Below are 18,889 nucleotides of genomic sequence, written 5' to 3'. Positions count from 1 at the left end.
TCCCTTTGTCCAATACAACTACTTTTGGCCCTCGGAGATGTGGGTTGGGTTTCAACTGGGTAAACCAAGAGGTTGATTAAATGATTAGCAAAAGAGAAACTGATCCAATACATATGAAATTTTTATGACGGATTTTTTAAGTTTGGCCCAATAAACAATAAAAGCAAGCACTAATTAACGAGGAGATAGTTGTGTAATCGAAGCTTCATTTGCCGAATAATGGACAGAGTTGCTCCTGGATCCATTTGACCCGATGACCCCAGGAATGTCGGATCCAACCATAAAGAATGCCGGTTGTGAGAGTAGTGGGAGAGCAGTCATGAGACATTTGCCTGTAAGCATGTGAATGACTGAAGCCATGGTTGGCCTATCACCAATATTTTTTTGCACACATAGTAATCCAATCGATTTGGATGCATCTCATTATTTCACTTGTTGAATCAACTCTCAAGGTTGGATCTATCAAATTTGAAGTTGTCCCTTCCCTCCAATTTTTCCATGCCTGCATGATTTGCGAATGTGAATAAACAAAATCAGAGACAATTTTCATTTAATTTTTCCATTGTATTCAAATATTGCAGTAATAACCATACAAATTAACTTTTTACTTACATAGCTTAAAAGATCTTCCGCATTCTCTCCACAACGGAAATAACTACATTTTTGTCCATTTACCATCTCCAAAATTATTACACCAAAGTTGTAAACATCAGACTTAATAGAAAACTGCCCACACTTCATATACTCTGGAGCTATATATGTAAATGAAAAACAAGAAGATCAACTTTAATTAACCTAGAGGGAAAAGCTTTCATGATTATTCTCAACATTTCTTATTGCTTTTTCTTGTATTCTTAACAAGATTATAAGATTAACAAGATTATAAGCCTTATATACAACATGGTCTAGCTAGTACGTACTAGGTTCCCACAATTCGATTGGTTTCTCCTTGTGTTTGATCTAGCAAAAACAATCTTGCCATGCCAAAATCTGTAATATGGGGTTCATTTCTTCATCCAACAAAATGTTGCTAGTCTTGAGATCCCGATGAATAATCCTAGGACGAGAATCTTCATGAAGATAAAGGAGCCCTCGCCCAATGCCTAATATGATTTTGTAGCGACTATCCCAATCCAAATGTGTTCGCTTGATTGGGTCTATATAGTTATGCAAATTAAAATTTTGTTAATGATATTTGTTGCAGTGCCCTCCTTTGGAAACATGTCAAACACAAACAAATGGACAATTTGATGATTAATTTTCGAAATAAAAGTATAAATCTAACCATACCAAATACGAAGTGATTGAGACTTGCATTGGGGACAAATTCATAGACAAGAAGCCTTTCATTTCCTTCAAGGCAGAAACCAAGGAGCCTAACCAAATTCCGATGTTGAAGCTTTGCCACTAACACCACCTCATTTTTAAATTCTATGTCTCCTTGTGCAGAATCCTTAGAAAGCCTTTTTACTGCTATATCTTCTCCAATTAAAAGCCTACCCTGCATTCAAACAAACTGAAGTTAACTTAGTGCATGCTCATTTAGACACATAAGTACTGACATTATTGTTCATAAAATGATGCCTCATTACTCTGTATACAGCACCAAATCCGCCTCGTCCAAGCTTATTTGCTTCTGAAAAGTTATTTGTGGCAACTTGAATGGAGCCAAAGTCGAATTGCAAGGCTGCTCACTTCTAATTTCATCTGCTTCTCCGCATGAGAACAATTTAACATAAAACATATAAGTTCTGTGCATGTTTACAGGGATTTTCAGCATATATATTCAAACATATATATATATCTGTTTGAGAGGAAGGAAATACAAACTAATTATCTCAACATATTACCATCAACTAGAGTTTCCTTTGTTTTCCTTAGTCTGAGATAAATGCAGATGGATATGATTAGTAGCAGAGAAACAACAATTGCCACAACAACGTACAATGATGACAGTCCGAGATGCATTACTCTTCTTTCCTGCAAAAATCAGAAACCTTCTGTAGTGATCAAAGCATTCTGGGGTTGAACTTTAATGTCTTTAAATTTTGTAAACCAAACAAATTCAATTAACATGCGCAGGTACATTAAATTAGAAACAAACAAACAATCTCTTGTTGTGCATAAGACATCATAGGTGCTATTCGCTTCGAAGTTACCTATGTCGTTTATATCACATATGTCCAACAGAAAAGGTGGCTGGTCAAGGGCATTAGTCGGGATATCAATGGTGATGAGTAACACAAGTTGCATACAAAGACATAATCCAAATCTTGAGGAAACCATTAGGTACTATCAGACTAATCCTGTAATTAAAATGACTAAGCAACCAAGACTAATCTTGTAATTGAGAACATAAACGTACATAATCTTTATCTCCCCACCGATGTCGGACTCAGTCAGTTAGTCAACAATAATTATAAAATTATTATGACTGATCGAGAACGATTAATTAAACCAAAAATATTGATTAAGCCAAGAATTCTAAGGTACTTTGTGATAGTAAAGCACATCACGTGAAGCTTGCTTTGACCAACTACGTACATTGACTAGTATATTGATAGAATTAGAGCATCCAACTCAAAACCAATTGGCAATGGGTGGAGAGGTCCAAGACTTATAAGCACATATGCTAAGCCTTAGTTTTCTGATGTAGGACATTGCTCCACATTACTCTCAACATATATATGCTATCTCTTACACGTTGGTATTAAATTACTCAGAAGCTTCTAATTAAGCTTTTGCCGCCGAGTTTGATCACATCAATGTGCTTCATAATTTAGACCGTAACTTTGGTCTAAAGCCAAAATGCCCTTCGTACTTAATTTCTTTCCCCCAACCTCATTTACCACACTCCACTCGATCACTATGTATCACTGTAGCAGCAATGGGGCCATTTGGGGTGGTACAAGTTAGGATTAAGCCAATCAGCCAGCCTAGTAGAACCACTACCTCCATCCACATCAAATTAAGCCCAATCATGCATGAAGGGATCCAAATTCCCAATTAAGCTAAAATTTCTTGAAATCGGAGAGGCTTCTTCTTCCCCCTACTTCATTGGCCACAACCCTCTAGCAGCTAGGCAACTAGGCATTCTCTCTGAATACTGGATACTAGGTTAAGTTGGCAAATTCTAATTATACAATTAAAACTATCTGTACCTCGTTATATTGATCGTATTTATAACAGAGTTCTGAACTTATACAAGTGAATTCTACCCCCATGAGAAATCTCATCACTGTGTACGTAGTTAATAAATATACTACATGCATATATGTAGGATTACTCTACGAACAACAGACAAGGGTTTGAAAAAAGGCTAAATTTACAACGGACTCATAATACTGGCAAAAATTTTAGATAAATCGATGGTAGAACATGGGTTGTAACTTGCACCGTCCTAGAAAACATAATTTGGGACCTCGACATGTGTTGTGTTCCAGAGGAATGGACAAGCCATGAGGTTCACTAGGGAATTTTTATGATGACTTTTAGGTTATCCCGAAATAGTAAAATCAAGCACTAACGTGGAGATAGTTCTGTAATTGAAGCCTCATTTGCCGAATTTTAGACTAAGTTGCTCCTGGATCCATTTGACCCAATGACCGTTGGCATTTTGGATCCAATCATGAAAAATGCTGGTTGTGAGGGTACTGGGAGAGTGAGAGAGTTGGTAGTAAGCATTTGAATAACTGAAGCCATGGCTGGCCTATCAGCTATACTTTGTTGCACACATAGTAATCCGATGTGGATGCATCTCATTATTTCAGCTCTGGAACCAGTCCTCAACATGGGATCTACTATATTTGAAGTTGTTGTCCCTTCCCTCCAACTTTTCCATGCCTGCATGCATTATTTAATTTTAAATATAGGATGAAACGAAATCTCAGACATATTTTTTGGTTCTTTTGTTGCATTCCATTGCTCTAACAACTATACTTTTTACTTACATAGCTTCGCACGTGTGGCGAGATTTTGAGCCTTACACGTGAACAAATTGTATTGGGTGACGTGGGAGCACGTGTGACTGTTGGGCCTTGCACGCTAATAACCAAGCTCTGATACCATGATAGAATTAGAGCATCCAACCCAAAACCAATTGGCAATGGGTGGAGAGGCTCATGACTTATAAGCACATATACTAAACTCTAGTTTTCCGATGTGGGACATTGCTCCACATTACTCTCAACACGCCCCCGCACGTGTGGCGAGATTTTTGAGCCTTACACGTGAACAAATTGTATATAACCAAGCTCTGATACCATGATAGAATTAAAGCATCTAACCCAAAACCAATTGGCAATGGGTGGAGAGGCCCATGACTTATAAGCATATATACTAAACTCTAGTTTTCCGATATGGGACATTACTCCACATACTCTCAACAAGAAGATCCTCTGAATTATCTTCATTACAGGAAGAACTTCTTTTCTGTCCACTTGCTATCTCCAAAACTATCACACCAAAGCTGTACACATCTGACTTAACAGAAAACTGTCTGCGCATCACATATTCTGGAGCCATATATCCGCTGCATGTAAAATCCGAGATGGATATGATTAGTAGCAGAGAAACAAAAATTGCCACAACAATAATGATGACAACCCGAGATGTATTACTCTTCTTTCCTGCAAAAATCAGAAATCCTCTGCATTTAATTGTCCAGATGTCCAACTCACATCATAATTGAACTAATTAGCCCACATACTCTGTTACTTTGAAATTAAGCGTAATGGGACAAGAGATGTATACCTCCGGGAATTGTGGTATTGACCACTGGCGGCAATGACAATGGTGCCATGATTGAAGGATCAAAGAAGAGGTAAATATCATACCTTAAGTTACAGCTAGGTGTAACAACTCTCCCACCTTGCTTCCCAAAACAACATTCTGGTATGTTTGCCAAAGCCGATTTTAAGCACCTTTTGCAGTCAGCCTCAGACAAATCTGGAGTGCACTGAGCAAGTCCAAATATTGTACTTGGATTAGAATTTGCAGCAGTTGCGTTTCCAACTGCAAACTTACGAACAGAACCAGCTGCCGCGGCTTCGCTTGTTAGTCTTTCCATGAGGGTGCCGAGGGTGAACTCATCCACGCTCAATGATGACAAGTTTTGTGTGTTCCGTGTATAGAAGTCAGGGCTATTTTCCATTTTGCCAAATATGAAGCGGTTTGAGTAGCGAAACATGCAAATTCCGTACCATCCAATTGCCTCCTTCTGGTTAGGACAGGCATGTGTGAGATGATTTGTAGCGTTTCTGAGGCAAGTAGCGCAAGTATCAAGCTTAACATCTCCTCTGCAAAGTCGGATTGCATAGACTTTGTCAGGGTCTTCACCTCTGGACGCATTGTAAAACCAGTAGCCGCCGCGGTTGTTATTAGATGGGAGGAGGGAGGGGAGAAGAGCATAGAGGTTTGTCTGATAGGTACGGTTAGCTGTGTAGTTTCCTTTGTCGTTAAAACAGAAGGTGGTCTGAAAAGGTGACTGATCAACTGCTTGAGTGGTGCTGATATTAAAAGTGATGATGAGTAACACAATTTGCATAGCATGGCATAACCCAAATCTTGGGGGAACCATTGCCTTGTGTGGCAATCCACGGCCCTTGCTCTGTAATCAAATACAAACATTATCTTTTTCGGGTCGGCTGCGAAAGGTGAGGAAGAATGGGAAAATGAGTCAGAATTCGAATAACTCAAAACGTTAAAAAAAAAAAAAAAAAAGTATGAAAACATCTCTATCTACTTACTGGTGTGGAACTCATTTCAGTCAACAATTGTGATCAATCATTGTGATATATGTTTTTATGCAGGATGGATTTATGTGCTGAGATGTATACTTGGACTCATTGTCAATATCTTCAACAAATTATCCCATTGATTGAAACGGCTGTGGTTCAGAACATGGCTAAGAATTCCACAGCAACTTCTAAGATTTTGCCCGTTGACCCCACCTATGCGCTTGTTCAGGACCACATCTTATGATCACTGATTAAAACTCCTTTTCTCTCTTTACTGCCTTTGGTTTGTGAAAAACAGAGCTCAAAACAGGAATTAAAATAAATTTGAGCAATAAGCACCCTTTTGTTTAAAACTATTTTCCCTTATGTTGCTATTCTTTGAAAATTTGGTCAGATTTTGATGATCTTTAATTGATCTTGCTAACTGCTAAGCCACACCATATTAGTGGGTGTACATTAAATATAATTTTTCCCTCTTGCTCAAAATGTGGCTTAATTAAAATAACAACTAATGTATATTATAGTTACAACTTACAACTAAATTAAGATAGTTGGCTTTCTCTCAAAAAAAAAAAAAAATTAAGATAGTTGGCTAAATAGTGGGTTTGACTCAATTGTCCAAAATATGGGTTTGCAACTAAACTGGCCCACTTATATTTAGGAGTTGCTGTGTCCAGCAACTATGGAATGTGGAGAAGCACATAGCCCAATAAAACCGGCACAGCTATTTCAGACCTACTTTCTCTTTCACCCTCCCCATCCTTTTCTTTGTGCGCCGTTCTCTTCTCCATTTCTCTCTTCTTTTGTTCTTTTCCACTTCTAATCTCCTCACTCTCTGTCTCTCTGGCTATCTCTGTCTCATTTCTCTTCCTCAGTTCTTCACCTTCTCTACTGCTCTTTATATTAAGGGCATTTTAGAATTCCACAGCAACTTCTAAGGTTTTTCCTGTTGACCACACCTATGCGCTTGTTCAGTACCACATCGTATGACTACTGATTAAAACTCTTTTTCTCTCTTTACCGCATTTGGTTCCTGAAAAACAGAGCTCAAAACAGGAATTAAAGCACTTTTTGAACACCCCTTTCCTCTCACTGCACACCCCTTCAGAGCTCAAAACTCAAAAGGTGAATATGCTTGGGTTTGATATTGTTAGTGAAATATTTATATTAAGAACATTTTAGACAATTTTTTTGTTTTGCCAGGGAGGAGCATTTTAGATATTTCATGTGCCAAACGAATGAAAAAAGAAGTAATTGATTTGGTGTCAGTGCTAAAAAAGTAGGAGGCCCCTCCACGGAGGCTGTGGGCTATAATTTCTCTTCTTCCTTTAAGAAATGTGTGGTTCCAGGGAGGCTTTTAAGTTGTTGAGGAATGAATTACAGCAGCTACAGCCATGCAACCAATATTGAGCACACAGTTTGTGGGCTATTTTGTAATTGGGCTGCCCAACACTTGTCCAAGACTGCAAATTTCCTACTGAATTTTGGGCTTGAGTACCAAATCACAGTTCCAATAACTTCTCATATATTGTTTAGTACTCAGTCTTCGACAATGAACACAACTTGTCAATGGGCTTTAGAAGTTCAATCAGGAATTTGGAAAGCAGATATTATGTCCATTTCAGAACCTCCCTAATTCCTAAACAATGAAGTTAATGAACCACATCATCTAAAAGAAAAAGGACCAAATAATTACAACATAAACATCACATAATATTGCAGTTTCATTCAATTAAATTACCCATTCAGAACCTACCCTCAAGGAATGAAATTTCGCCGAAATTTTCACTTTTTTTGGGTCCCGAAATTTTATCTCGTATCCGACTATTTTTCGTAATTATTTCGGCAAAATTTCCAAAATTTTGCGAAATTTATCGAACATGCTCCAAGCACGTTTTTGTTAAATTTCTCCAAATTTCAAAAATTTCACTGTCATTTACACACTCACACTCCAACCCCATTTTCATCTCAAATCTCCAGTCGCCAGCGGTCGCCGGAGGCGGCAGATCAGAGGGTGATTAGGGAGGGAGGAGAGAGAAGAGATTTAGGAGGGAGAGGAAATCAAGGAGGAAGAGGAGGAAGAGAGGAAGATTGGGGAAGGAGGAAGGAAGAGATCGAGGAGGGAGAGGGAGGAGAGAGAAGAATGTGCGCGCAGGGCTGGGAGAGAGAAATGAGAGGGAAGAGGAAGAGAAAGTCATGGGCAAGGAGGAAAATAAAGGAAATAAATTAAAAAAATTTATAAAAAAAAAGGAAGGAAAGAACAAAAATAAAAGATAAAAATAAAAGGCTTTAGGGTTAATTGGGGCCTTTGGGCAATTGGAAAGAAAAAAAAAAAGTTTGGGTTTTCGTTTGGGGTTTGGTTTGGCTCTTTTGGAGTTTCGTTTAGTTGTTTTTAAACCCTAATCCCTAATACATTTTTATATAAAAAATAATTAAAAAATACCTTAAAGGGCCTAAACCCTAATATCTTATACCATATCCTAAAGAATATAGAGTATATAGGATTTAATGCATAGATTGTAGAGTATGAAGAATATATAGAGTTTAGGGCCAGTTTGGTATTGCTGTGTGAAAAAACAGCTGTGAGATAAAACAGCTGTGAAGTAAAGTCAGCTGTAAAGTAAAGCAGCTGAGTGTTTGGTAAAATATGTTTTCAAAAGTGCTGTGAGTGCAAAAAACAGTATCAAAGTGTTTGGTAAATGTTAATGTAAAAGTGCTATGACTATGAATAATTACTAAAATAGACATGATGCTAAAAGTGTCTTTCACTTATTTGTTTGGTAAAAATAACATGTGTTTTACTTGTTTTTTAAATTTTTGGCTACAAATTTTTATTAGCATTAATTTTTCTAAGAACAACATTATTAAATAAGTATGTCTATTATTTTTTTAGGTATATTATAATTTTAATCGTGCAAATAAAATATCATAATTAATTATCACAATATAAAATATAACTAACAATGAACATATTTTTTAATTTAAAATAAACAAATTAAAAATATAGAAATCAATGAGGATATTATGGGTAAAATAAAATATTCATTGTTGCTGTGATTCACTGCAGCTTTCAAAAACACCTAGAAACCTGTTTTCTGTTTTTGTTGTGGAGAGTTGAGAATTGTGGGAAAAAGCAGTTTTTAATTTTTTACTAAACACCAAAACTGTTGTAGGTTGATGCAGAACAACCAGCCAAAGGTCTACAAACGTAAACCTAGAAGAACAAGAAGCCTGGAATCCACCAGGAAATTGAGAGAAAACCTCAACAATTAGTTTGATAAAGATAATAATAGGATCATCCGCTAGCAATTGTAAAATTGCTTAAGTACGCTTAACGAAATCCTAGGGCGCAAACAACCATATAATTAAGGCCCACGGATAATTACAAACCCAAATAAAATATAAACGAAAATAAATAAAATGTCTAAAAGTTTAAAATGCCGTTTTGAGGCCCTAAACGATCTCGGATGGCCGAAAAAGCCCATACGTCATGGCGTAGCTATGAGTTTGATTCGTCTCGCGATTCCCTTCGCGACGATATGCATTAGTACCACGTTCTGAGCCAAACCCTCCGACTAGTAGAAATCATTTCCCCAATTTCTTGGGTTTGCGACGATCAAGCTGTTGCATAAACTTCTCCGCCATCCGTTCTGCATCAGTCTCCTCTACTTCCGAAGAACTCGACCCCGAGTTATCTTCAAGATAACACGCCTCATCATCATGGAACTCATGAAGGTCTGCAACATTGAAAGTGTTGGACATTCCCATTGACTCGGGCAGATCAATGATATAAGCATTATCATTGATTCGTTTCAGCACTTTGAATGGTCCATACTTCTTTTGTTTAAGCTTACTATATGAACCAGCAGGGACCCTCTCCTTCCTTAGAAACACCATCACGGAATCTCCTTCCTGGAACACTTTCACCCGCCTGTGTTTGTCGGCTGCAGCTTTATACTTGGCATTGGTCTGCTCCAGCTTCTGCTTAACCTTATCTCTTACTGCCAGCACTTCCTCAGCCATATTTTCAGCAGCAGCACTTGTACCATGACCTGCAGGTAACTTCACTAAATCCACCACATGGTTAGGCACAGCGGTGTATACAATGGAAAATGGAGACCTCCCTGTCGCGTTATGAACTGCGCTGTTATACGCAAACTCAGCTTGTGGCAGCGCATAGTCCCACTGCTTGGGCTTTTCTCCGCAAATGCTTCGTATCATATTTCCCAGCGTCCTATTTGTGACTTCAGTCTGACCGTCAGTCTGGGGATGAGCAGTGCTGCTTCGGTTCAAGGAAGTTCCAAACATTCTCCACAGAGTGATCCAAAAATGACTCAAAAACTTGGTGTCACGATCAGAAGTTATAGTTTTCGGCACCCCGTGCAGTCGGACCACCTCTCTGAAAAACAGCTTGGCTATGTTGGATGCATCAGCTGTTTTCTTGCACGCAATAAAGTGCACCATTTTGGAAAACCTGTCAACCACCACAAAAACTGAATCCACGCCCCTTTGTGTTCGGGGCAGTCCTAGCACAAAGTCCATAGCAATATCCTGCCAAATATCATTAGGAACAGGCAAAGGCATATATAAACCGGTGTTTTGAACCTGACCCTTCGAGACCTGACAAGTGTAGCACTTCTTAACAATAGCCCCTACATCACGCTTCAACTGAGGCCAATAGTAACGCTCCTCTAAGCTTGCGATAGTTTTGTCACGGCCCAAGTGTCCGCTCAAACCCCCTCCATGTAAATCTCGAATAAGCTTTTCTCGCAAGGATGTCATAGGGATGCACAGCAGATTACCCTTGAAAAGATATCCCTCATTAATAAAGAATTCTGTCACTGGTTCGTGGTTAACACACTTCGCCCATATCTCTTTGAAATCGTGGTCAGCCTCATATAATTCCTTCAAACATTCGAACCCCACAACTTCCTGAGAAAGAGTAACCAGCAGGGAAGCTCTTCTACTTAGGGCATCAGCAACCCGGTTTAGAGTTCCAGACTTATGCTTAATAACAAATGGGAACTTCTGCAGAAAAGTCACCCACCTGGCATGCATTTTATTAACATATTTCTGGCTGTTAATGAACTTCAGGGCCTGATGGTCTGTGAACAGTACGAATTCCCTCTGGATCAGGTAGTGCTCCCATTGCTTCAATGCCCTTACAACTGCATAAAATTCTTGGTCATAAGTACTCCATTTCTGACGGGCTTCGCTTAGTTTTTCAGAGAAGAAAGCTACTGGTCTTTTTTCTTGGGAGAGTACGGCACCCACTCCCACTCCGCTAGCATCACATTCGACCTCGAATACTCTCTCAAAGTTTGGAAGAGCTAGAACCGGAGCAGTGCAAAGTCTCTCTTTGATGAGAGCGAAACTCTTCTCCTGCTCGTCTCCCCAATTAAATCGGCCTCGCTTCAAACACTCCGTGATAGGCGCAGTAATGGTACTGAAATTCCGCACAAACCGCCTGTAAAAGGTGGCCAGACCATGGAAACTCCTCACCTCAGTCACTGATTTTGGAGTCGGCCAATCCCGGATTGCTCTAACCTTCTCATCATCAACCTGTATACCGTCCTCACCAACTACAAATCCCAAGAACAGCAGCTTGTTGGTGCAGAAAGTACACTTTTTCAGATTCACATACAACGAATTTTCTTTCAGTACGCCCAAGACTCGTCTCAGATGAACCAAGTGTTCTTCTTTGGACCTGCTGTAGATTAATATATCATCGAAATAAACTACAACAAAAGAGCCAATAAATGGACGAAGAACCTGGTTCATAAGTCTCATGAAGGTGCTAGGCGCGTTGGACAATCCGAAAGGCATCACCAGCCACTCAAATAGGCCATCCTTGCTTTTGAACGCCGTTTTCCATTCATCACCTGGTTTAATTCGAATCTGGTGGTAGCCACTTCGCAAGTCTATTTTTGTGAACACTTTAGAACCTTCAAGCACATCTAGCATGTCTTCTAGGCGCGGAATAGGAAATCTGTACTTGACTGTAATCTTGTTGATGGCCCGGCTGTCAACACACATACGCCACGCATTCCCCTTTTTTGGAACTAAAAGGACCGGAACCGCACAAGGACTCATACTTTCCCTAATGAACCCTTTTTTCAACAAGTCTTCAATCTGTTCCCTTAAAATCTCATTTTCCTTCGGACTCATGCGGTAATGGGGAAGATTTGGTAAACTAGCGCCGGGTACCAAATCAATTTGATGCTGTATATCTCTCATAGGTGGCAGTTCATTAGGCAATTCGTCAGCGATGAGCTCCTGAAAATTCCTCAACATCTGCTGCACTTCAGGAGGAATGGTGGTGTCTTTGTGTACTGTCAACAAACCTTTCAGTACCACAGGAAAGAAAGAGTCAGCCTCAGTTATTGCTTCATTAATCTCCCGCTCACTGCTAGTCAAGGTCAGGAAACTGGAATTTCCTCTTTCCGGCACACTTAGCTGTCCTGACTGTGTAATAGGAGCCATAGCAATTTTATGCTTGTTCCAAGTAAATAGCACCACATTATCTCGTCCCTTAAATGTCGTATCCAAATCAAACTGCCAAGGGCGTCCCAACAGTACATGGCACGCATCCATGTCAATCACATCACACAACACTTCTTCCCTATAATGTCTACCAATGGAGAGTGGCACTCGGCAAGTTTCAGTAACACGAACTGAAGGTCCTTTCTTCACCCAGCCCAGCGAATAAGGCGTCTCATGCGGCTCTGTTGGTAACTGGAAATGCTCGACCACCTTTTTCGACACGAAGTTTTCACAGCTGCCATTGTCGACAATCACACTGCACACTTTGTTTTTAATTGAACAGAGAGAACGAAAGATACTTCGCCGTTGCCCTTCCTCTTTTGGAGCCAAAAGAACTCGTTGTAGCACCAAATTAATTCTTTCCAGCCCCTCTTCAAGGGCAAACTCAGCCCCTGCATAATCATCGTCAGCTGCTTCTTCTTCTTCCTCTTCAGGTTCCTCCGCTTCTACTAAGTTGGCCTGTCTTCGCTCAGGGCAAACATTCGAACGATGCCCGGGTTTGCCGCATCTATAGCAAATATCTGTAGTGGGTCTGGCGTACGGGTTTTGTTTTTGGGGTTGGCTGCGAAACTGCCCTCCTCTATCAAAATTCCTGCCACTACTTTCAATCGTTCCTCTCGCTGGGAAATTCGAAGATTTCGATGCACCCCCGCTACTCTGCCCAGTTTTCCCTTTATCAGTAGGAACAACGGCACTCGCTTCAAAGGAATCTGTTACACTCCTCCGATAAGTTAATTGGCGCTTCTCTTTGTCCATTAACTCGGCCTTCAATGCTGTGTTAATTGCCTCCTGCAAGGTCCACATATTCTGCAATCCAATTCTTTCTTGAATAGAGGATTTCAACCCGTTCACATACCTTGCAACCTTCTGGTTTTCTGTCTCCTGCAGATGGTTACGTTCTGCCAATCGCATAAATTCATCCGTGTAATCAGCCACTGCTCTATTGCCCTGCACGCAGCTTATAAACATGCGATACAAAATTTGTTCGTAATCTGCAGGAAGGAATCTGCCCATCATGAGTTGTTTCATCCTTCGCCACGTCCGAATACGACTCTTTCCTTGCCTCTGGCGGGTATTCTGCAATTGATCCCACCACACAGCCGCAGTACTTTTCAGACGGAAAGCGACCATCTTCACCATCTTGGACTCCTGAATCTCCATAATCTCGAAAAACCTCTCCACCTCCACCAACCAATCCAAGAAATCCTCAATCTTTAGGTTACCCGCAAAGTTTGGAATGTCTGCTTTAATCCTATAGTCATCAAAACGGTGATTATTATTAGGACGATTCTGGTTATTTTGCTGGGGTAGTTCTTCGATTTCCTCCTCAGATTCGGAGTCACTCTCTTGCACACGACGTCCCCCGGGGTTTCCCACGTTTTCGCCCCCCTGATTGATACCACCATTATTAGCGACTACTCTCCCATTATTAACACCAATATTGCCAACCGCTTGCCTTAATAAATCTCGAATCTCACCAAATTGCACAGACAGATTGTCAATTCGACGGTTCTGGGCATCCAGATCCGCTCGAGTGATTGGTTCTGCATTTTCACGGTCGCCCATTGCTTGAATCAACGATATCGAAGAGGAGAGACCTGCTCTGATACCACTTGATGCAGAACAACCAGCCAAAGGTCTACAAACGTAAACCTAGAAGAACAAGAAGCCTGGAATCCACCAGGAAATTGAGAGAAAACCTCAACAATTAGTTTGATAAAGATAATAATAGGATCATCCGCTAGCAATTGTAAAATTGCTTAAGTACGCTTAACGAAATCCTAGGGCGCAAACAACCATATAATTAAGGCCCACGGATAATTACAAACCCAAATAAAATATAAACGAAAATAAATAAAATGTCTAAAAGTTTAAAATGCCGTTTTGAGGCCCTAAACGATCTCGGATGGCCGAAAAAGCCCATACGTCATGGCATAGCTATGAGTTTGATTCGTCTCGCGATTCCCTTCGCGACGATATGCATTAGTACCACGTTCTGAGCCAAACCCTCCGACTAGTAGAAATCATTTCCCCAATTTCTTGGGTTTGCGACGATCAAGCTGTTGCATAAACTTCTCCGCCATCCGTTCTGCATCATAGGTGATTGAGAATTGTCATCCACAATAGCTTTTGGGTCTTCCACCGCAATCCCAAACGAGGCCTTAGTATTAGGATTAGTGTATAGATTATAGAATATAAAGAATATACTAATTTTATTTATTCATTATACTAATTTTATTTAACAGTATTTGCTTCCAGAGCGCATTATATTCATCTTATATCACATGAAACCTATTATATAATTTGATTTCTTCAATATTTTTTATCAATGTAATAGATAATATGTTAAATAAATATATGATTAAGTTTCATTCAAAATTTTCGTATTTTGATAGCAATTTCCGTCGTTTTTGTCTAATTTTGTCGAAATCGAAATTTCCTCGAAACCAAAATTTACTCCTTGCCTATCCTAAGGTCCTAAAAATTCAACCACATTATCTAAAAGAAAATGAACCAAAGTGGTACAAAATTAAAAATTTATAAACATAAACATTTCATAATATTGTAGTTTCATTCCATCATCAAGCACTAGCTAGCGAGGAGATAGCTCTGCAATTGGAGTCTCATGTGACAGTTTTTGAACAGAGTTGCTCTTAGATCGATCCGACTGTGTCACACCTGAATTATTCACAAATCCGGAAGACATTTCAGATGACGATCCGGTGCCATTATACATAAAAAATGGTGGTTGTGAGGGTACGTACGTACTGGTAGACTGAGAGAGTTGCTAGTAAGCATGAGAATAACTAAAGTCATGGTTGGCCTATCTGCTATATTTTGTTGCACACATAACAATCCAATGTGGATGCATCTCATTATTTCACTTCTTGAGCCAGTCCTCGACATTGGATCTATTAAATTTGAAGCTGTCCCCTCATTCCAACTTCTCCATGGCTGCAAAACTTTGTGAATGTGCAGAAAAAGAAAAAAAAATCATATTAGAGATCATTTTTCACTTTCGTTTCATCAATTGCAGCAAGAGTCCCACACAGAAACACATAACCCAATTTTTGTGGTACTTACAAATTGGAAAACAGAATTATATATGCACTTGGCCTAAAATGATGACTGAAAAAGAATTGGGAAAACAGATACTATGACTAGCAAAAGTCCTTTTCAGAACCAAAAAGAAAATGGAGTCAATGGACCAAAGTGGTGCAAAATTACAACACAAACATTTCATAATATTGCAGTTTCATTCCATCTTCAAGCACTAGCGAGGATATAGCTCGGTAATTGAAGCCTCTTGTGACAGTCTTCGGACAGAGTTGCTCTTAGATTGATCCGACCCTGTTATCCCTGTCCTACTCATGAATCCCAAGGACATGTCAGATGAGGATCCAATGCCATTAGGCATAAAAAATGGTGGTTGTGAGGGTACTGGCAGATTGACAGAGTTGCTAGTGAGCATGAGAATAACTGAAGTCATGGTTGGCCTATCTGCTATATTTTGTTGAACACATAACAATCCAATGTGCATGCATCTCATTATTTCACCTCTTGAACCAGTCCTCAACATGGGATCTATTAAATTTGAAGCTGTCCCCTCCTTCCAACTATTCCATGCCTGCATTATTTTGTGAATGTACAGAAAAAAAAATATCAGAGATCATTTTCCATTCTTTCATTTCATCAATTGCAGCAAGAGTGTCCCTCACTACAAAAGGACATAACCCAACTTTTTGTGGTACTTACAAAGCTTAGAAGATCCTCCTCATTCTCTCCAAGACGGAAAGAGCTATTTTTCTGTCCACTTATTATCTCCAAAACCAATACACCAAAGCTATAAACATCGGACTTAACAGAAAATTGCCCACGCATTATGTACTCTGGAGCATTATGTACAAGAAAAAAGTCAATTTTGACTAACCTGGATGCAGATTTTTCGTGGTTATGCTCAAATCATCTTATTTCTTGTTCTTTACTTGTATTGTTAAGCCAATGGTAGCTAGGATCATTCTAACAATTGTATGGTACACATGAACTAAAATATTTTTGGTACAGCTTAACACCATTATATATCAGCCATATATATAACATGGTCTAGTACTTACTAGGTCCCCACAATTCGATTAGTTTCGCCTTGAGTTTGATCAACCACAAACAACCTTGCCATACCAAAATCTGCAATTTTGGGGTTCATTTCTGCATCCAACAAAACATTGCTAGCCTTGAGGTCACGATGGATAATTCTAAGCCGAGAATCTTCATGAAGGTAAAGGAGCCCTCGCCCAATGCCTATTATGATTTTGTAGCGACTATCCCAATCCAAATGCGCTCGCTTGATTGGGTCTACATGTACATGCAAAAATAAGAATTATAGTGTTATCTTTGGGAAGTATGTCATACACACAAATGGAGTTTTATGATAAATCTTCAAAATAAAAGCATAATTCTAACCATACCAAATATGAAGTGATCAAGACTTGAATTGGGGACAAACTCATAAACAAGAAGCCTTTCGTTTCTTTCTAGGCAAAAACCTAGGAGTCTAACCAAATTTCGATGTTGAAGCTTTGCCACTAACAAGACCTCATTTTTAAATTCTCTGTCTCCTTGTGCAGAATCCCTAGAAAGTCTTTTCACTGCTATATCTTCTCCATTGAAAAGCCTTCCCTGCATTCAAACAGTCTAAAGTTAACTTATCGCTTTTTTAGGCACATGACTGAAATTATTGCTCATATAATGATGTTTCGTTACTCTGTATACAGCACCAAATCCGCCTTGTCCAAGCTTATTTGTTTCAGAAAAGTTATGTGTTGCAACTCTAATGGAGCCAAAGTCGAATTGCAAGGCTTCTGCACTTATAATTTCATCTGTTATTCACATGACGAACAATTTAATGAAAATTAAATAAGTTCATTGCAGGTTTAGAAGGATTTCTAATTTTCCATCATATATATAAACTCTAAATGCTTAATTACAATAGTAATAAATTCTTGAGAGGAGTTCATTTTGTTTCAGTAGAAGTAAAGACAAGCTAATTTACCTTCAACCAGTATTTTCTTTCTCTTCTTTACTCTGAGATAAATGCAGATGGATATGATTAGTAGCAGAGAAGCAACAATTGCCACAACAATAATGATGACAGTTCGAGATTTATTACTCTTCTTTCCTGCAAAAATCCGAAATCCCCTATATTATTCAGAGCATTCTGGGGTACAACTTTCCATTCTACCAAGGAATAATTTAAAATAATTTGCAAATCAAGATATCAAAGTTTGGGAACAAAGAAAATTCAATCTGCTGGTAGAATTAATTAGAAGAACAGAGCATTCCCTGTTTTTTTGCAGAAGACATCAAAAAGAGAAAAATAAAACAGAGAATCTGGTGGGATAGAAAATTAGTGTAGCCCAGATGTACAATTCACACCTATCTTAAACAAATTAAACCACATACATATATTAATTTTTTAACTTTGAAATCGTACGTAATGGGACATGACATATAAATATATTATATACACACACATATATATACCTCCTGGAATTGTAGTATTGGATGGTGGTGGAGGAAGAGGAGGTGAGACTGGTGTATCTAATGGCGGCGATGGTGGTGGTGCCTGAGCTGAAGGGTCAAAGAAGAGGTAAGTCTCATACCTTAAGTTACAGCTGGGTGTAACAACTCTCCCACCTACTTTCTCATGTGGGATGATTAACAGAGCTGTTTCTAAGCAATCATTGCACTCTACCCCAGCCAAATCTGGAGTGCACTGCACAAGTCCATGTAATATTGTTGAGTTGGGAGCCGTTGCATTTCCCACTGCAAACTTGAGACCTGAACCACCTGCTGCAGCTTCACTTTTTAGTGTTCGCAATAGGGTCGCCAGCTCTTGGTTGAACCCGTCCACGTCCGAAGATGACACGTTCTGTGTGTTCCACATAATGAAAGCAGGCTCACTCTTCTTGATGCCAGCTATGGAGCGGTTTGAGTAGCGTAACATGCAATTGTCGTACCATCCGATCGCTTCCTTATGGTTAGGACAAGCCTGTGTGAGAAGATATGTAGCGTCACGGAGGCAGCTGCCACAAGCATCGAGCTTAACATCTCCCCTGCATAGTCCAATTGCATAGACTTTGTCAGAGTTTTCGCCTTCCGACGATTTGTAAAACCCATAGCCGTTACCGTTGCTGCTGTTAGAGGACAGCGAGGGGAGAAGACTATAGAGGTTTCTCTCATAGGTACTATTAGCTGTGTAGTTACCTGTTTCGTTCAAACAGAAGTTGTATAGAAAAGGTGGCTGATCAAGTGCTTGAGTAGTGATTATATTAATGGTGATGGGTAACGCAAACACAAGTTGTAAAGAAAGGAATAATCCAAATCTTGAGGAAGCCATTGTTCCCTTGTGTTGCAAATTGATTGATGACTTAATACTGAACCTGTAAAAGCATTAAGGCTTACGCCATGACGAAGAATGTATGTTTTGACTTATTGGTGATTAATTAAACCATTGATTGAAACAGGAGTGGTTCAGGACAAAGCCAACAATTTCCAACTTCTAAGGTAGTACGTATTCGTATTAAATTACACAGCAACTTCTAAGGTTT

At 39.3% G+C, this 18,889-nt stretch overlaps 3 pseudogenes across 3 annotated transcripts; all 3 read right to left on the bottom strand.

Annotated features, from left to right (window-relative positions):
• Positions 1 to 174: 174 nt before the first annotated feature.
• LOC147279063 (cysteine-rich receptor-like protein kinase 15) lies at positions 175 to 18,718 on the bottom strand (annotated as a pseudogene). Its single transcript, XR_015123343.1, has 11 exons — positions 17,823 to 18,718; positions 17,332 to 17,457; positions 17,043 to 17,158; positions 16,748 to 16,958; positions 16,397 to 16,634; positions 4,380 to 4,531; positions 1,593 to 1,687; positions 1,291 to 1,501; positions 921 to 1,157; positions 613 to 784; positions 175 to 502 (listed from the first exon to the last, which is right to left on the bottom strand). The product of XR_015123343.1 is annotated as a cysteine-rich receptor-like protein kinase 15 (transcript).
• Positions 4,543 to 5,648, bottom strand: LOC147279065 (antimicrobial ginkbilobin-2-like protein pseudogene; annotated as a pseudogene). Its single transcript, XR_015123283.1, has 2 exons — positions 4,753 to 5,648; positions 4,543 to 4,628 (listed from the first exon to the last, which is right to left on the bottom strand). The product of XR_015123283.1 is annotated as an antimicrobial ginkbilobin-2-like protein pseudogene (transcript).
• On the bottom strand, positions 14,918 to 16,244 carry LOC147279064 (cysteine-rich receptor-like protein kinase 26 pseudogene; annotated as a pseudogene). Its single transcript, XR_015123282.1, has 2 exons — positions 16,038 to 16,244; positions 14,918 to 15,909 (listed from the first exon to the last, which is right to left on the bottom strand). The product of XR_015123282.1 is annotated as a cysteine-rich receptor-like protein kinase 26 pseudogene (transcript).
• Positions 18,719 to 18,889: the final 171 nt, after the last annotated feature.

The sequence above is a fragment of the Dryas octopetala genome, chromosome 7 (genome assembly GCF_963921425.1).
Source record: "Dryas octopetala chromosome 7, drDryOcto1.1, whole genome shotgun sequence".
In the NCBI taxonomy this organism is placed as follows: Eukaryota; Viridiplantae; Streptophyta; class Magnoliopsida; order Rosales; family Rosaceae; genus Dryas; species Dryas octopetala.
The sequence above is the reverse complement of the archived record's forward strand: the minus strand, read 5'-3'. Positions and strand labels throughout refer to the sequence as shown.